Below are 14,857 nucleotides of genomic sequence, written 5' to 3'. Positions count from 1 at the left end.
GGAAGTGTGTGCAGCCACAGAGTACAGGATCAGACGGACTGAGACTCACCACCTGGCCAGGGCTCTGAGCCTCTCTAACACTCATGTGAAAAATGGGAATACACGGAGGAAAAGTCACAATTAATTTTTATTATCAATAGGAATATATGTGTATCTTCCATTAAGAAAACTAGTGTCCCACGACTACTCACTAAGTGGACTTATCATAACTTATTAAGCCAAATTCCTGCCGATGGACATTGGGGCCATTTCTGTCATTACTGTTAAAAATACTGCTGTAGCAATCACATGTGCATTTGTGTGGATGCTTGTTTAGGTTGGTGTGTGGTGTGTACTTGTGAAACTGTAAATTTTGGTAGATATGTAAAAATGTTCTCCTAATCTCCACCATACCGGCAATGTTTTTTGGCCAGGCCTCTCCAACCTGTGAAAGTGTCAATCATTTTCCTCTTTGCTAACCAGTTGGGAAAAAAATAATACTGACTTTTAATATATGCCTTTAATGATTAATGAGACCTGCAAATGTTCATATCTTTATTAGACATTTTTATTCCTTCAATAATGATCTTTCATTTTCTCTCTCCATTTTATTGGCTATATGTCTTACTGTTTTGTTGGTACTTATTATATATTATGTATATTGATCCTTTTTTATATGTGTTGCAAAATATCGCAATACCAATTTTATTATCCAGCATGCCACCACACACACACAAGAAATACGTCTGACAAAGAGTTACTTTGATGGAATGAGTAATAGAGGGTTAAGTCCTTATATTTCTAGAATTTTAGGAATTTAACCTACTCTTAAGAATTCAGAAAACTCCAAATATTTTTACCCCGTCTGTCATTTGCTTTTTAACCATCGAGGGGATCTTTTGTTACATGGTCTTTTGTTATAGCTTTACCTATTCAAATATATTCATCTTTCTTTTAATAGCGCTGGGGTCCAGTTCAGGCTTAGGTCCTTAAATCCTTAGGTCATTTCCTAATATTACACTATGCAAGCATTCTCATGGTGCTGGCCTTTCTCACGGAGTTTCTTGGATATCGCTTATACTTTTAATCCACATAAATGCCCTTGTGTGCATGGTGCATGGACCCCCTCCTCCGCCCACCCTCCCTCACTCGGAATTCCATTTTGCTGTCTGATTTTCTTCGTGGCACTTACCACCTTGTGCCTTGCCATTTATTTTACCTGTTTTACTGTGCTTCTCTCCTGGCTGGACATTCAGCTCTGTAAGGGCAATGACCTCTGTTTGCCCACTGCTGAACCCTCAATGTCGGAACAGTGCCTGGCACACAGCAGCCACTTAGTAGGTGTCCACTGAGTAGACAGCAGTTGTTCTAGTTCTTTGCTTTGCTGATTTGAAATCCCCTCTTTGGTAGCCTCTTTCTTCTATAGTTGTAACGTTTTTTCCTCTCCTTTGGTTTTATAGTTTTCTTGATATCATCAATTTTCAAAGTCATGGACATCACGTTATATTCCAGTTCTCTTAAAATAGTTTCATATATATGTTCGCGTTGCCTTCCTCAGTGCTTCTTGTGATTTGCCCTTTACTGCTAGTCAGATTTGCCAACAGTTTGCCCGTGCTGTTCTTTTCCGAGGACCAGTCTGATCTTTGTTTCTGTTGCTGTGGCTGCTGTCATTCCCATTCGTTTACCTTTGTTTTCAACTTTATTCATGTATTTCTTCTAGGCTATTTTCATTTATATGATTCTTTTTCAGCTTCTTAGGTAAACTTCTTAATTCATTTAGTTTTAGTCTTTCTTCTTTTGTCATAAACTAATTTAAGGTTTATATGTTCCTCAGTGCAGTTTTGATTACATATCATAGATTTCAAAAAGTAGGGCTCTCAATGGGACTTGGTGGGGCATGGCTGTAACCCCAGTGACTCAGGAGGCTGAGGTGGGAGGATTACAAGTTTGAGGCCAACCTCTGCAACTTAGCAAGATCCTGTCTCAAAATATAATTAAAATAAAAGGGATGGGGATATAACTCAAAGTGCCTCTGGGTTGAATCCCCAGTAACTAACACACACACACACACACACACACACACACACACACACAGTTTTTTGTTTGTTTGTTTGTTTTCTGGTCCTCTTTGACTCAAAAGTTATTTAGAAAAGCAGTTTAAAATTGGCACATGCAAAGTTACTTTTTTAAATTTTTGTGTTCCGCTATTTGTTCACTTCAGATATTAATTCATTGAGAACTACAGCCGGGATCTGTACAATTTAGACACTTTAGATAGGAGACTTTCTTGCAGTGTGATATGGGGCATTTGAGGGAAAGGAATTTTATCTGTTTCTGGAATGTGTAGGAAGTTAAACCTACTAATCACATCTTCAGATCTTCCCTATTCTTCTTTGGAGGCAACTTGTCCCATCAAAACTGATTCATAATCCCTAAAGCCGTCTTTATTTTCTACCTTTATTCCTTGTGGTTTTAAGAATGTATTGTTTCATCTATTTTGTGGTCCTGTTGCTCAGACTGAGTAAAGTTTCATGATTTTGTGTCTTCCTGTAGGCCCTTGAGCAATATAAAGTGTCCCACTTTATTTAATATTTTTGCATTTTGTCTGAGACTCACATTGACTTCCCTACATTCTTTTTGTTACCATTTTGCCGGTTAAGTATTTTTTTCCATTTCTTTGATTTCAACCTTCCTTCATCAATTTGTTTTATGTTTATTACTTACAAATCTAGCATATGGCTAGATTTCTTTTTTTTTTACCCAATAAGATAATTGAATTTATTCATGTTATTAAATTGATTAATATGTTTGGTCTTACTATTGTCATCTTATGTCTCTAACTTATTGTACTTTTTTTCTCCTGTTTAATTTTTCCTTCCCTAACTCTTGCTAAATTAATTGGATTTTCTTTGTTCCTCCCTTCTCTCACACATACAGTGGCTTAAAAGGTCTGTATTTTATTTTTCTTCTAGAAATGGTTGTCCTTAAGTTAAAGATATTTCTCTATTCATGTTAAGAATTCAATGGTATCTAATTCCCAATAAGATGAACCCAGCATTAAGGACGTCTGTGTAGATATAGCTGTACTTGTTCTGCTTTTATCATCCCTGTTTCTTGGGTAGGCCTTCTTGCCCTTTCTCGGATGACTTATTCTGGTATAGTTTTTATTTTGTTGGAGTAATTCCTCGAGTAATTTCTTTGAGAATAGGTAAGTGGGTGGCATCCTATTTTAGCCCTTCTCTCTTTCACTTTGAGACCTGGCTGACTCATGGATCTCAGGGCTTTAACCCTTTTCCCTCAAGATCTGACATCTTGGCCCTGTAGTGCTCTAGCCATCAGTGAGGCGGAATCAGTCCGACGTTACCTGGTTCTCAACATCTTTTGTAGGGATTGTTGGACGACAGCTCTCCTGATAGTATCCAGGCTGAGTTCGCCACTTGCCTAGGAGGGAGATTGCCACCTCCACAGAGCCCAGGCACATGTGGATGGGGGAGGCAAGGTGTCTGCACCAAGGACTGGAGGTTTCCTTTAGATGAAGATGCGGGTGTGGGAGCCCGAGGAGGCTGTGTAAGGCCTGGAGCACCGTAGTCCAAGAGGAGGGGAACCAGAGAGGCGAGGAGTTTGAGGCAAGGGATTCAAAGAATTTCTGGACACAGAATGTTGATGAAGAGTGGGTAGAGCCTTCAGGAATTTCTGTAATGAACAGACAAGCCATCTGCATGGCCAGCGGCTCCCAGAATAGTAAAGCCACGTAACTGAAGGTCACAAAGGGTGCAGGGAGGAATTCTCAGTTCCCCATGACTTCCCCCTCTCCACATGGGTCTCTTTGGAAGCCTAGAGCATTCTTATATGCTTGGATTTCAGTCCCTTTCCTCTGAGTGTGTCTCCCTGCCCAGGCCACCCAGGTGAGGCCAGCGTGGCTCCGATGACACTCCCACTCCTCAGGCTTCCTGGCCAGCTGGTGCTACTACAGATCTCTTCTGATTTTCATATTTCTCTTTTTATGTCAGTTGTGTTTGGGGGAGACGAGGTAGATGGATGGACTTAGTTGGCCATCTAGAACCTCACATGTGTATGGCATTTGCAGGTAGCCTGGATACTGGTATGGCTGGGCAGCTCTCTGACCGGTTGCTAAGAAGGGGACCAGTGCTGTCAGTGAACAGTGATGCTGGCCTCATTCCCAGGGCTCCCGCAGAAAGAAGTCTCCCAGCTTCCATCCCATCCCACCCCCTCCAGAGACACACCCCCTCATCCCCACCACATGACCTCATTGGTTAAAATGATCCCATGACCTCACTCCCCGGGTAAGACCAAGTCTGGCTCCTCCTCCAGTAAACCTTGGGCTCTGGCCCCTGCTGACTCCTCCCTCAGCAGCTGTGGCCACCCTTCCCTCCAGCCACTGGGACATCAGGCAATTTCTCCAATATTCCAGCCACTTGAGGGTTCTCTGTTTGAAATATCCTCCTTCCCTCTCTCTTTCCATCTCTCTCCCTATTTCACACATTCAGACACCATCAGAATCAACTGCTTCACCATGATCCCCTTAAGGGACTAACCCGAGGCTATCTTTTATCTTTGGTACCTACCACCCACCTGAACCAGCTTAGGCACTGAATGCACATCTGTTAAATGTGCTGCATTGGGGTCTAAAGAGACGCCATACAGTTGCTGTGTGTAAAACACCTGTTAGGGGTTGGGGATAGAGTCACACTGCCCCTGCCTGAGCTAAAAGGGCTTCCAGGTTGTCTCTGCGCATACTGAACGCCGTTATTTACCTTAAGAGAGCCACAACAAATGTGCTTTGGGTGTGCTGGAAGGCAGGACTCACGTCCCGTTTTGTGGGAGCTGGTTGAACCATGTGAGGGAGGATGGGCACGATTTGGTCAGGTAGACATGGTTGTGGGGGAAGGGAGTACATTCTGGGAAGAAGAAATTGCCTGAGCAAAAGACTCAGAGGTAGGAAATTGTGGATTGTTTGTGGAACAGTGTGTTCTGAGAAATCAGTGGGAGAAATAGAACATTTTATTAATAATTGCAACCTATTAGAGGGCATAAGGTCAGACTCGGAAATGATGGAAAACCATGGAGTTGTGAAGTTTGGGTGAGGGGCTGCCAGACTCGGGAAACGATAGATGGGAGCCAGGAAGCAAGTCCAGCCTCACCCCTGTGAGGTGGCACCCTGCTACCTTTGGGCCTGGGGCAGGACTGCCTGGATTTGGTAGGGGCAGGTATGGAGGGGAGGGGACAGCAGAGGGACTTGGGTGACCTGTATATCCTGTAGAAATCAATAGTGAAAAGTGGTTGCCAAGCACTAACTATTTGAAGACTAGGTTAATGCAATGTCCCAGGCCTGTGTGCAGGTTACTCCAGGCCCAGAGGGTTGAGTTCCACTCTGGGACAAAGCGCATGGCAATTGTGCAGGGTGTCTCAAGTGCCAGGCATTGTTCTGGGTCATTTACGTGAGGTCATTAAAACCCTGGGAGGCACCTGTTGGTCTTAGCCTCCTTTTCAGGCACAGCAACTTACCAAAGTTGGAGAGGTCGTATGTAGAAGGATTGGGACTTGAACCCAGGTATCCTGGCCCTAGAAACCACATTCCAGCCATCATGCCACACTGCCTAGAGCAGACACAGTGAGCAGAGCCCAAAGAGCACAGCACAGAGGGGACATGCCATGCCACAGTTGACTAAAACAATTCCAGCTTTAGGAAGCACGTTCCTCTGTATTTTCTCACTTGGTCCTTAAAATAGCCTGCCAGGTTGATTATTGAAATCTGATGCTCACGCCTAGGCTTATTTATTCAGTAATCATTGAGCTCCTTCCCTGACCCAGGCTTCTGCTGGTCCTGATCATTCTGTTTTGTTTGGTGACTCGAGGAATACAATGTGCTCTTGCATCCATGATTATAGCTAATCCTCACCCATGCCCAAATTTGAGTCAGTTTCATGGGCCAGGTTAGTGTTCTCTTGCTGTGTAACAAATTACCTCTAATTTAGTGGCTTCCCACCAGATGCATTCATTGGCTCAGTTTCTAGGTCAGGAGTCTTTACAGAAGGGCTGGATTCTGCTCAGGGCTGACACGGAGGTCTCCATGGGCTAAGGTCTCATCTGGAGGTTCTGGAGAAGATTCTGCATTTCCAAGCTCATTCCTGTTGTTGGCATAACTCAGTTCCCTGTGGTTGTAGGACTGAGGTACTGCGGCTGCTGGTTGTTGGTGGGGTGGTTGCACTCCGCTTCCAGAAGCTGCTTCCAGGTCATTCCTCTATGGCCCCTTTATCTTCAAATCAGCAAGGGCACATTGAATCCTAATGATTCTAATCTCTCTGGTTTTCTCTTCTTAACTAGTCAGAAAAGACTCTTCTTTTAAAGGGCTTTCCTGCTTAGCTCAGGCTTAGATAATCTCCCCATTTGAAGATCTACTGTGCCCTAGAACAGAACCTAAACAGCATGATCCTGGGGTGTATGCAGAACTGAACACCAGGGGGACTGAAACTTGTGAAGTTTCCCACCCAAAATAAAGGCAAAGAATAAGGCTCAGAGAAATTGAGTATTGGGTACAGGTAGCACATGGCGGGTTCCAGAGCCACTACACCAAACACGGGGGGTCAGGCCCTGCACCAAGAAGAGCAGCTTGGGAGGAGTTGGGGACTTGGGTCTCCTGGTACCAGGCAGAAATTGTTCTGTGTCTAAAGAAGTTGACCAAGAAAACTCTTTGACCATGGCTTTCAACCACCTCCTGCAGGATTCGAGACACAAACCCAGCAGCCTGGAAGTAGTTCATGGAGCAGCCTCAAGAGATCCTGGCCAGGCAAGCTCTCCCCTCCAGAGGGCAGAGTGGTGTGTAAGAGGAGGCCGCAGCAACGTGGACATGAATGCTGGTTTCCAAAGAGAACAGCGTTTTAGTTTTGGTCACCGGAAGTGGTGCCTTCAGCACAGGTAGGAGACAGCAATGCCTGGAGGTGCTTGCTGGGCGCCATTTTGATGAAGCATGAGCTTGCTTTCATTCTTCTTAAAATGTTTGTTACTGCTGTGATTATCATTGCCTCCCTTGTGCCTCTGGGGAGCTCTGGGAGCTCTCAGAACTGCTTGTTCAAGAGGGTGAGCCCTCAGGTGCCAATCCTGCCACTTCCCCATGTTGTCTCCCCAAACTGCTGTCCTGTTGCCCCCAGTTCAACAGCCTTCATCCTTTGCCTGGACACAACAAAGCCTCTCATGGATCCAGGCCTGCCCATGCCTCTGTCCAACACCTGCTTTCCAGAGCCTCTTCCTCTCCTGCCCTCCCCCACCCACCCACTGCCCAGTCAGAGGAGGTCAGTATCCCCTGAAGGCAGGAGATCAGCTCCCCAGACCCCACTGTTGGAAGAATTGGAAGGTCATTAGTAGTGGTCCTCAATCCTAGCCATGTGTCAACATCACATGGAGAGTTCCAGAAATTCCAGTACCTGGGCCCCAGCTCCAAAGATCTAAATTGGATTGGCCTGGGAATATATATAGTTAAATATATATTTAGTGCCTCAGATAGGTGGTGTGGTCAGGCTGTGATTCTGGTTAGGTGTACGGTATTAAAAAGCTTTTGGGGTCAGGATCAAGTCCTTGGGTGTTTGGTGTGGAATGCATTAGAATTACCTGGGGAACTAATTTTTTAAAAAAAGAAGAAAAGAGGGCAGAGTGAATCCCCCAGACACCCATGCCCTCAGACTTCAGGGGCTTGGGCTGCAAGAATCTGCCTTTGGATTCTCGTGTAGCTAAAGTTGGAAACTTGGAGATTCTTCCAGAGGCTCTGGAGATGTCCCTCCTGGCCTATGCTTGGGTCTGTGGGCATAGCTGTGTGGTCCAAGGGGAATTTCCCAACCTGACTGGCTGTGAACAGTGACTCATCCTGTCCCTTGAGAGCAGAAATCTTCTCACTAGGCATAGGGGCCGGGGCCTCAGGTGCCTCAGAGGTGGCATCTCTGTGGCTGCGTGGACTGTGGAGTAGGACCAGGACCTGGGCTTCTGCCCACTCTCTGCAGCACACCTGGACCCAGCAGACCCAGGCCTTGATCAGAGTTCTCCCACAGAGGTAGAGAGCAAGCATCCCCTGGATCCCTAGGAAGAATTGGGCATTTGAGCCCCATTTTGGTGCTTGATAGTACAGCCTCTCTCCAAGTTCAAATCCCAGCTCTGACAGTTTGTACAGTATTTATTGGTGCAGGTGCTCCTCTTTGTGTCTCAACTTTCTTACTTAAAAAGTGAGGCTAGCAGTGGCAGTGGCCCACAGGGGCGACGTGCAGGTAAGGCCCATGGGACAGGACCAGACATGTAGCAAGGACTCCCTACTTTCCCACCACCATCTAACACCGGTGCAGACAGGCAGGCCACCATTCTTCCTGTGACACATCTGCTATGCTCTACCACCTGGTCCCAGGGCAGGTGAAGTCGAGGGATCAGCCCTTGCTGCCCACAGGGCCTGGCACTTTACAGATGAGTCTGAGTCCTGCAGAGAACCTAGGGAGGTGGGTCCTGTTGCTCCTTGTGTACAGATTAAGAAACAGCACAGAGATGATCAGTACTTGAAAGACAGTCACACAGCTACAAGGAGCAGAACCTCTGGCTACATAAGACCCAATACTTTTTTCCTCCACCAGATTCTTCCTGAAGAAAGGCAGCTGTAATTCAAAGATGGCCCTCCCCTAGTCATATCTACATTTTAGTAGGAATAGCCCATAATAAACGGTCCCTTGGCATTACGTACTTTTCCTTTCCTTGTACTTCAATTTGTTTGTCTCCTTCTGTGTCCATCACAGTGAACTCTGTGGGCTCCTCTCCTGACAGTCTCAGGGCAGGGTCTGCATTACTCCTCAGCAGCATCCTCGGAGGGATGCAGGCATAACTCTGGGGGAACTGCCCTCAGGGGTCCTCCCCAGACCAGGCACTTGCTCTCCCCTATTTCACCCCAACTCTGGTTTGTCTACTTGGGCTCTGCCAGCTGCAGGGGGCATCTGTGGAGGAGCAGGAAATGAGCTGTCAGTTCCAGCTAGAAATCTGACCCCCACTCCTTCCCGTGCTCTTCCTGGGGAAGAAAGCAGCCATGATTAATGGGGTGCTGACTCCGTACTGCTGGGGGACCCAGGTGATCGTGGGCTATGGCTGCCCACTGGCCCGTCTGTGGAGGTGCAGGGTGCTGGCCCAGGCCAGCAGGTGTACTACTGGGAAGGGAGAGATCCATCATCACCACCCAAGGCCTAGGGACCGCTGTGTTCCCTGTCAACCGAGGGTAGGAGGACATGGGGACACTGCCCCTGTTCAGAAGGTACCTGAACTGGGGCTTTCTCCAGAATAAATGTGACTTCTGATTGAGTGACTAGAGGACAAAGATAATTCAAAAATAGACATGGAAGCATTTTTCTTAGCAGCCAACATCTCTGCTAGTAGTCTTCAAGCTTTTGTTGTCTGAGAAGCCATTTTTTTAAAAGTCAGATCTTGCCTGGAATGTCAATGTATAAAACAAGTTAATGTGGCAGAGTATTAATATTCAACTATTCTTTAAGTTCAAATCTTTCTCATGTACTTATTATGACAATATATTCATGGTATAATAACTCTGATACATAAAAACATTGAAATATGAATCCACAAACTGCTTTGTGGACCAAATCCAGACTGCCACCTGATTTTGTAAATAAAGTTTTATTGGAACACATTCATTTATATGTTATCCATGGCTGCTTGAGATTGTCTGTCCCTTGTAGCAAGAACTATTTGCTATTTGGCCTTTTACAGATAAAATTTGCTGACCTGTATCCTAGATAACCATTGTATTACTCTACTAGCCACAACATCCAGTGTTCCTCTTCTCTCTCTTGTTTTGCTTGGCTTGGCTGCACAGTGTTAAGGAATTCTAAGTCACATCAATACCACTATGAATTTTCAACCGTATACCTTTTAGCTACAAGGTGGTCTTCACTACATATCATCCAGGTATCCAGGGAGGGGTAGAAGAGAGTTCTGGTGTGCACCACTGACTGTCTCCAACAATTGCTTGAATCCCTTCTTATTACAATCAGAAAGCAGACAGGAAGCCCCAGAATCATCTATGACACCTGTGTGAGAATCCTTGAAATACATTCTCTTATCATTGAACACTTCAGTGTATTCTTGCTTGTGTGTTTTTACGCAAGCAGACGTAGTCCTGAATTTCAACAGCACAAAGATGCCCAGTAAAAAGCTGAAACCCAGTTTATCTTTCTGAAGACCCATTTCAACCCTGAAGTTCAAGATCTACCCAGACCTTAGTGCAGGGTCTGCCCTTACTCCGGCAGCGTCCGCCGGCTGGCTACATGCAATGGGCTACAGTGGACCACGGAATGCGTTTGGATATGCAGGTCTGTTTTCTGTTACCGTGTTAATAGGAGTCAGACTATATTTTTAGGGTAAAATTCTCATGTATCAACTGAAGAACTTCTGAAATAGCTCCATGGAACACAATTTGAAAACTTCCCTTCAGCAAATATTGGGGGTTGTTTTTTTTTAATGAAGACTTCTTCAGTTTTTTATTGGTGCATAATAATCACACATAATAGTGGGTTTCGCTGTGGCATATTTATAATGTAATTTGATTAATTTCATTCCTCAGTGTCCCCCCCCCTTGCCTTCCCTTCCTCTCTCCCCTAACCCCATTCCTTTACCCTGCTGATCTCCCTTCCATTTTCATAAGATCCCTTTTTTCCCCAAAAACATACGACCCTCGACTTTCTGAGGCTGATTTCTTTTGCTTAATATGCTGCCCTCTCGTCCCATCCACTCTCCTGCAAATGATGTAATTTAGGGCTGAATAAAAGCCCGTAGTGTATATATACTACATTTTCTTTCCGTTGATGGGCACCCAGGCTGAGTCCATAGCGTGCGTGGCTATCGTGAATTGCTCTGCTGTGCACATGGGATGCAGATATTGGTAGAGTGTGCTGACTTGAGTTCTTCTGGATGAATCCCAAGGAGTTGGATCATGGGTGGTTCCCTTCCTGGTCTTTTGAGGAACCTTCATTGGTATTTCCATAGTGGTTGTATTACTTTATGTTTCCATCTACAGTGTACGAGAGTCCCCCCCCACCACCACCACATTTCATTGCTTCAGGATAGCAGAGGAGGAGAGAGGGAGAGATGGCGGAGGGGAGGGAGAGCTCAGGCTGTTGGCAGGAATCACTGGACAGCTTGGGGAGGGGTGGGGAGGAGTCCCTAGTGAGAAAAGATTTCAGGCAACACAGAGGCCACTTGAGCTCCTGCTGCGGCTTGTGATGTATTTGGCCATTGGCAAGACCTAAACTCAGCTCCCTGGTTACTTTGATGACTTACAGCTCTCAACTTGGAAGAAATGGCACAGAGGAGAATGGGAAAGCCTAGACCATGCTCAGAGAAACAGGGCATGAAACAGGAGCCTAGAAGTCTCTTCCAATGGCCACTCCAAGGACCTGGGCAGCCATTCAGCAGACCCAAGTGTGGGTCGGGGGAGAGGGAGAGACCCCAGAGGGGACAGGGCGGGTTAGCACGCTGAGCCAGGGGCCTCACTGGAGGACCTGTGTGTTGGGCAGTTGAGGTGACTGGATGGGGACCAGCGTCAGGGGAGGTGGTGCCGAGATGGGCAGAGGTGTGAGGTGTTGGAGGCGAAGCTCACAGAGCCAGGCGTGAAACCCAGGAGTCCCAGCTCCCTGGTCCCTGCCCTCCCCTCAGCGGTGCCATGAGGGAGAACCAGGCCTGGTGGCTTTGGGTGACTCTGGGCTGGAGGAGGCCTCAAGGGGATTAAAAAAAAAAAAAAAAAGCCCCAGTCTTTTCTGAGGTTTCGCTGCTCGCCCCATAGAAAAGGGACATTTTTAGATTTTAAAGGGATGACCTCCTTTTTTTCTTATTTACATAGCCCTGTTTGTTTATGTAGTCCTTTAAAAATAGCAGATGTGCGCTAAGCTTAGTGCTCTCTCTCCCAGCACCAGCGGCAGAGCCACTGTGTGGGGAGAAACACCTTTTTATCTAAGAGAGGGACAGCCTTGTTCCCGAGGACAGATGGGAGCAAAACAGGACAGGTAGGAAGTTTCGTGGTTTTTCATGTCGCTTCTCCAAAATAGCCACACTCTGCCTCCCACTTCCTGCCTGGCTCGTCGCAGAGTAGACTTTCTCCTTCAGAGGACTCGTGTTCTGTGAGTTCTCAGAGAGGCTCCAAGTGAGTTGTCAACAAGCAAACACGCTCGACCCTGAAGACCTTGAGCTTGGTGTGGAGGCCCCATTTCAGACTTGAACTACTGGGTTTGCAGTCTGGCTCTGCTGTGTGGCCTTGGGCAAGGTACTTCACCTCTCTGTGCTAAAGCTCTAAGAGGGTGATAACAACTCTAGCTCTATCAAGAAGATTACATGAAGGAATATGTCTCAAGGGTTTAGATCAGTATGGGCACATAGCAACTCTTAATATATCTTTTAATAAAAAGTAACAATATTGTCAGTATCTCTCTACTACCTGGACAACTGTACCAGCTTCCAACCACTTTCCCTTCCCTAGCTTGTATATTCCAGCCCTTTCCTCATCCCAGACCATGCTGCCCCCTGCTGAAAATCCACCCTTGCTTCCAAGCCTAGGGCAGGAGCCGGCAGACTTACCCTAGATGGCCACATAGTAAATATTTTAAGCTTTGTTAGCTATATAGTGTCTCTTGTGACTTTGCTGTCGCAGCATGAAAGCAGCCATAGACAACCTGTAAAGATAGCCATGGCAGTGTTCCAGAGCGACCTTAGGTGCAAACACAGGCAGCGGCTGCTCTTGCCACCCCTGACCTGCAGGAGGAATGCGGACCCTGAGCTCAGCATTCCGGTGCAGCGCTTTCCGTGGCTCCTGCCTCTTCCTCCTCCTTTCTCCCTGTGCACATGCTGTTCCCTCCTAGACTCCCCCTCCCTGTCCCCGCCTGCCCCTCCTCCGTGGCACCAGGAGCCCCTGCTCTGGGGTCCTGTGGAACCTCCCTCTGTTTCAGCTCTGGAACGTGCACAGGCCTGGACTTCCACCCTCGGGGGCTCCCATCCATCAGGGATTCTCCTGCAGTTCTCGGAACCCCAGTGGCACACTGTGGGGGTTCCTCAGGGCGCATAGTGAGCCCTCAGGGAGTTCACGGTCTGGGGAGGAAGCTGGGGTGTGAGTGGGGAAGAGCCATCCCGCAACCCAGGCGGGAAACGACAGGCCGTGTGTCTGTTGGGGATGCCCGTGACGCCTGGTGTTTCTGAGCTTCATGGACAGGAGAAGGCATTTGAATTTGGGCCACTGAGGGCAGGACAGAGGGCCAGCAGGTGGGCTTTCCATGCAGGGAAATGCCTGGCTATGGCTGCTGAACAGGTAGAGCCTAGACCTGAGGGCAGGGTCCATGAGTAGGATGCTGAGGGGGTTTAGATTTTTGTCTGAATTTGCCAAAATTTCTCCAAGCATGGTCCACAACTCTTCCTGAAACAGAGTTACCTGGGGTATTTCCTGAACATATAGACTCCATATTTTCCTGAACATATAGACTCGGGTCCTGTCCCGACTGGAGGTCAGGAGGCCAAAAGGGGTTGAGGCCACAGTCTGGAGGAAGAAGAAGATTGTGCTGCCTATAAATATCTTTCAGATCAATGTCACCTGTAGGAAGCAGGTGAACGGGCCTCTCCTTCCAGACTGGGGAGAGGCGAGGCAGGGATGAATAATCCTCTTGGAGAGCAGAGGAGGACTCCCAAGCTCAGACATGGCAGGGGACTTAGCCAGCACGCACTGTGGTTGCAGATACGGAGCCAACTCATTCTGGAACAGACTTCCTCTCACAGTCTTTGGCAGGGATGGTCCCTGCGGTGCCACAGGTAGAAGAGGGCTGAGCCTGGTGCATGCCCCGGGTCCCTACAGCCTGGTGCACAGTGGTTGATTGGTGATCGTTGAACAGATGAGGGAAGGGGCCGTGGGCAGCAAGGGCATGGGGCACTGGGAAGGATGAGGGAAGGAGAGGGGATCCGGAGGTGGCTCTGGGGTTGCAATCCTGAAAGTTCAAGAAAGGAAGGTCCCCACACAGAGGGAGAAAGCAAGTGAGTTTGGTGCTAAGCGCGCTGACTTGAGAGGCCAGTGGCCCCACTCTAGCCAAGGTGTCCAGCCACCGGAGACACGGGACAGGAATAAGGGAACAGGCAGGCCACATGTGCAGCTCTGGGGGCAGCCAAGAAAACCCAGCACAAAATGCAGAGACACGGAGGATCAAGGACCAAAGCCCGAGGACAGAGCACCCCCACCTGGAGTGAAAGCGAAGGGCTCAGAGAGGCGGGAGCAGAGCAGGGTGCGGGGGCCCCACCGAGGCAAGGAGACGTGTGCTGCAGGTCGCCGCGGGACTTAGGTTGGCCCCTCTTTAGAAGAAAGCCAGCCAGCCTAAGAGGGAGCATGCCGCGGGTAAATAAAAATGTCCATCCCAATAAAACCAAAGTCACGAGTTTCTGTTTTCCTAAGACGCGTGCTCCAGGCCAGCCAGGGTGCAGGCTGAGCGGGCGAGGGCGAGATCTGGACGTGCCTGTCCCGCCTGTCAGGACAGGCCCTGCCATCCCGTGTCTGTCCAGGCTCTGTGAGCACATGTCCTCGGGCTCACCTTGTCCACCTCTCCTCCTCAGCACCCAGCTCCCCCGCTGTCCCTCTCCATTCATTCAACAGACAGTCATCCTGGGGAGCAAAGCATGTTCAGAGGGACTCAGGCAAGGCCCCACCCAGCCATGCCCACGAGCCACCCACCAGAGAGCTTGAAACCCAGAGATTCCTGGACTCGCAAGTTCAAGGTGCCCCAAAGAGAGTGCAGCCAGCCGCCTTGTCCGAGCGGCCTCTCTGTGGCCAGCTGTGTAACTTTGCTGTTGTGGAACAGTTTGG

General features: G+C 47.9%; 1 protein-coding gene across 2 annotated transcripts in view; it reads left to right on the top strand.

Moving 5' to 3' along the window:
• The window catches only part of Hivep3 (HIVEP zinc finger 3), a 156,026-nt gene that overhangs the window by 54,510 nt on the left and 86,659 nt on the right, over window positions 1-14,857 (top strand). For both annotated transcript variants that reach the window (XM_071617752.1, XM_071617753.1), the window contains exon 2: window positions 6,722-6,915. The gene's annotated coding sequence lies outside the window, so the exon portion shown is untranslated. The remainder of the gene's footprint in view (window positions 1-6,721; window positions 6,916-14,857) is intronic.

Source organism: Marmota flaviventris, chromosome 10 (genome assembly GCF_047511675.1).
Source record: "Marmota flaviventris isolate mMarFla1 chromosome 10, mMarFla1.hap1, whole genome shotgun sequence".
NCBI classification, from domain to species: Eukaryota; Metazoa; Chordata; class Mammalia; order Rodentia; family Sciuridae; genus Marmota; species Marmota flaviventris.
This window is presented reverse-complemented; position numbering and strand designations above follow the sequence as displayed.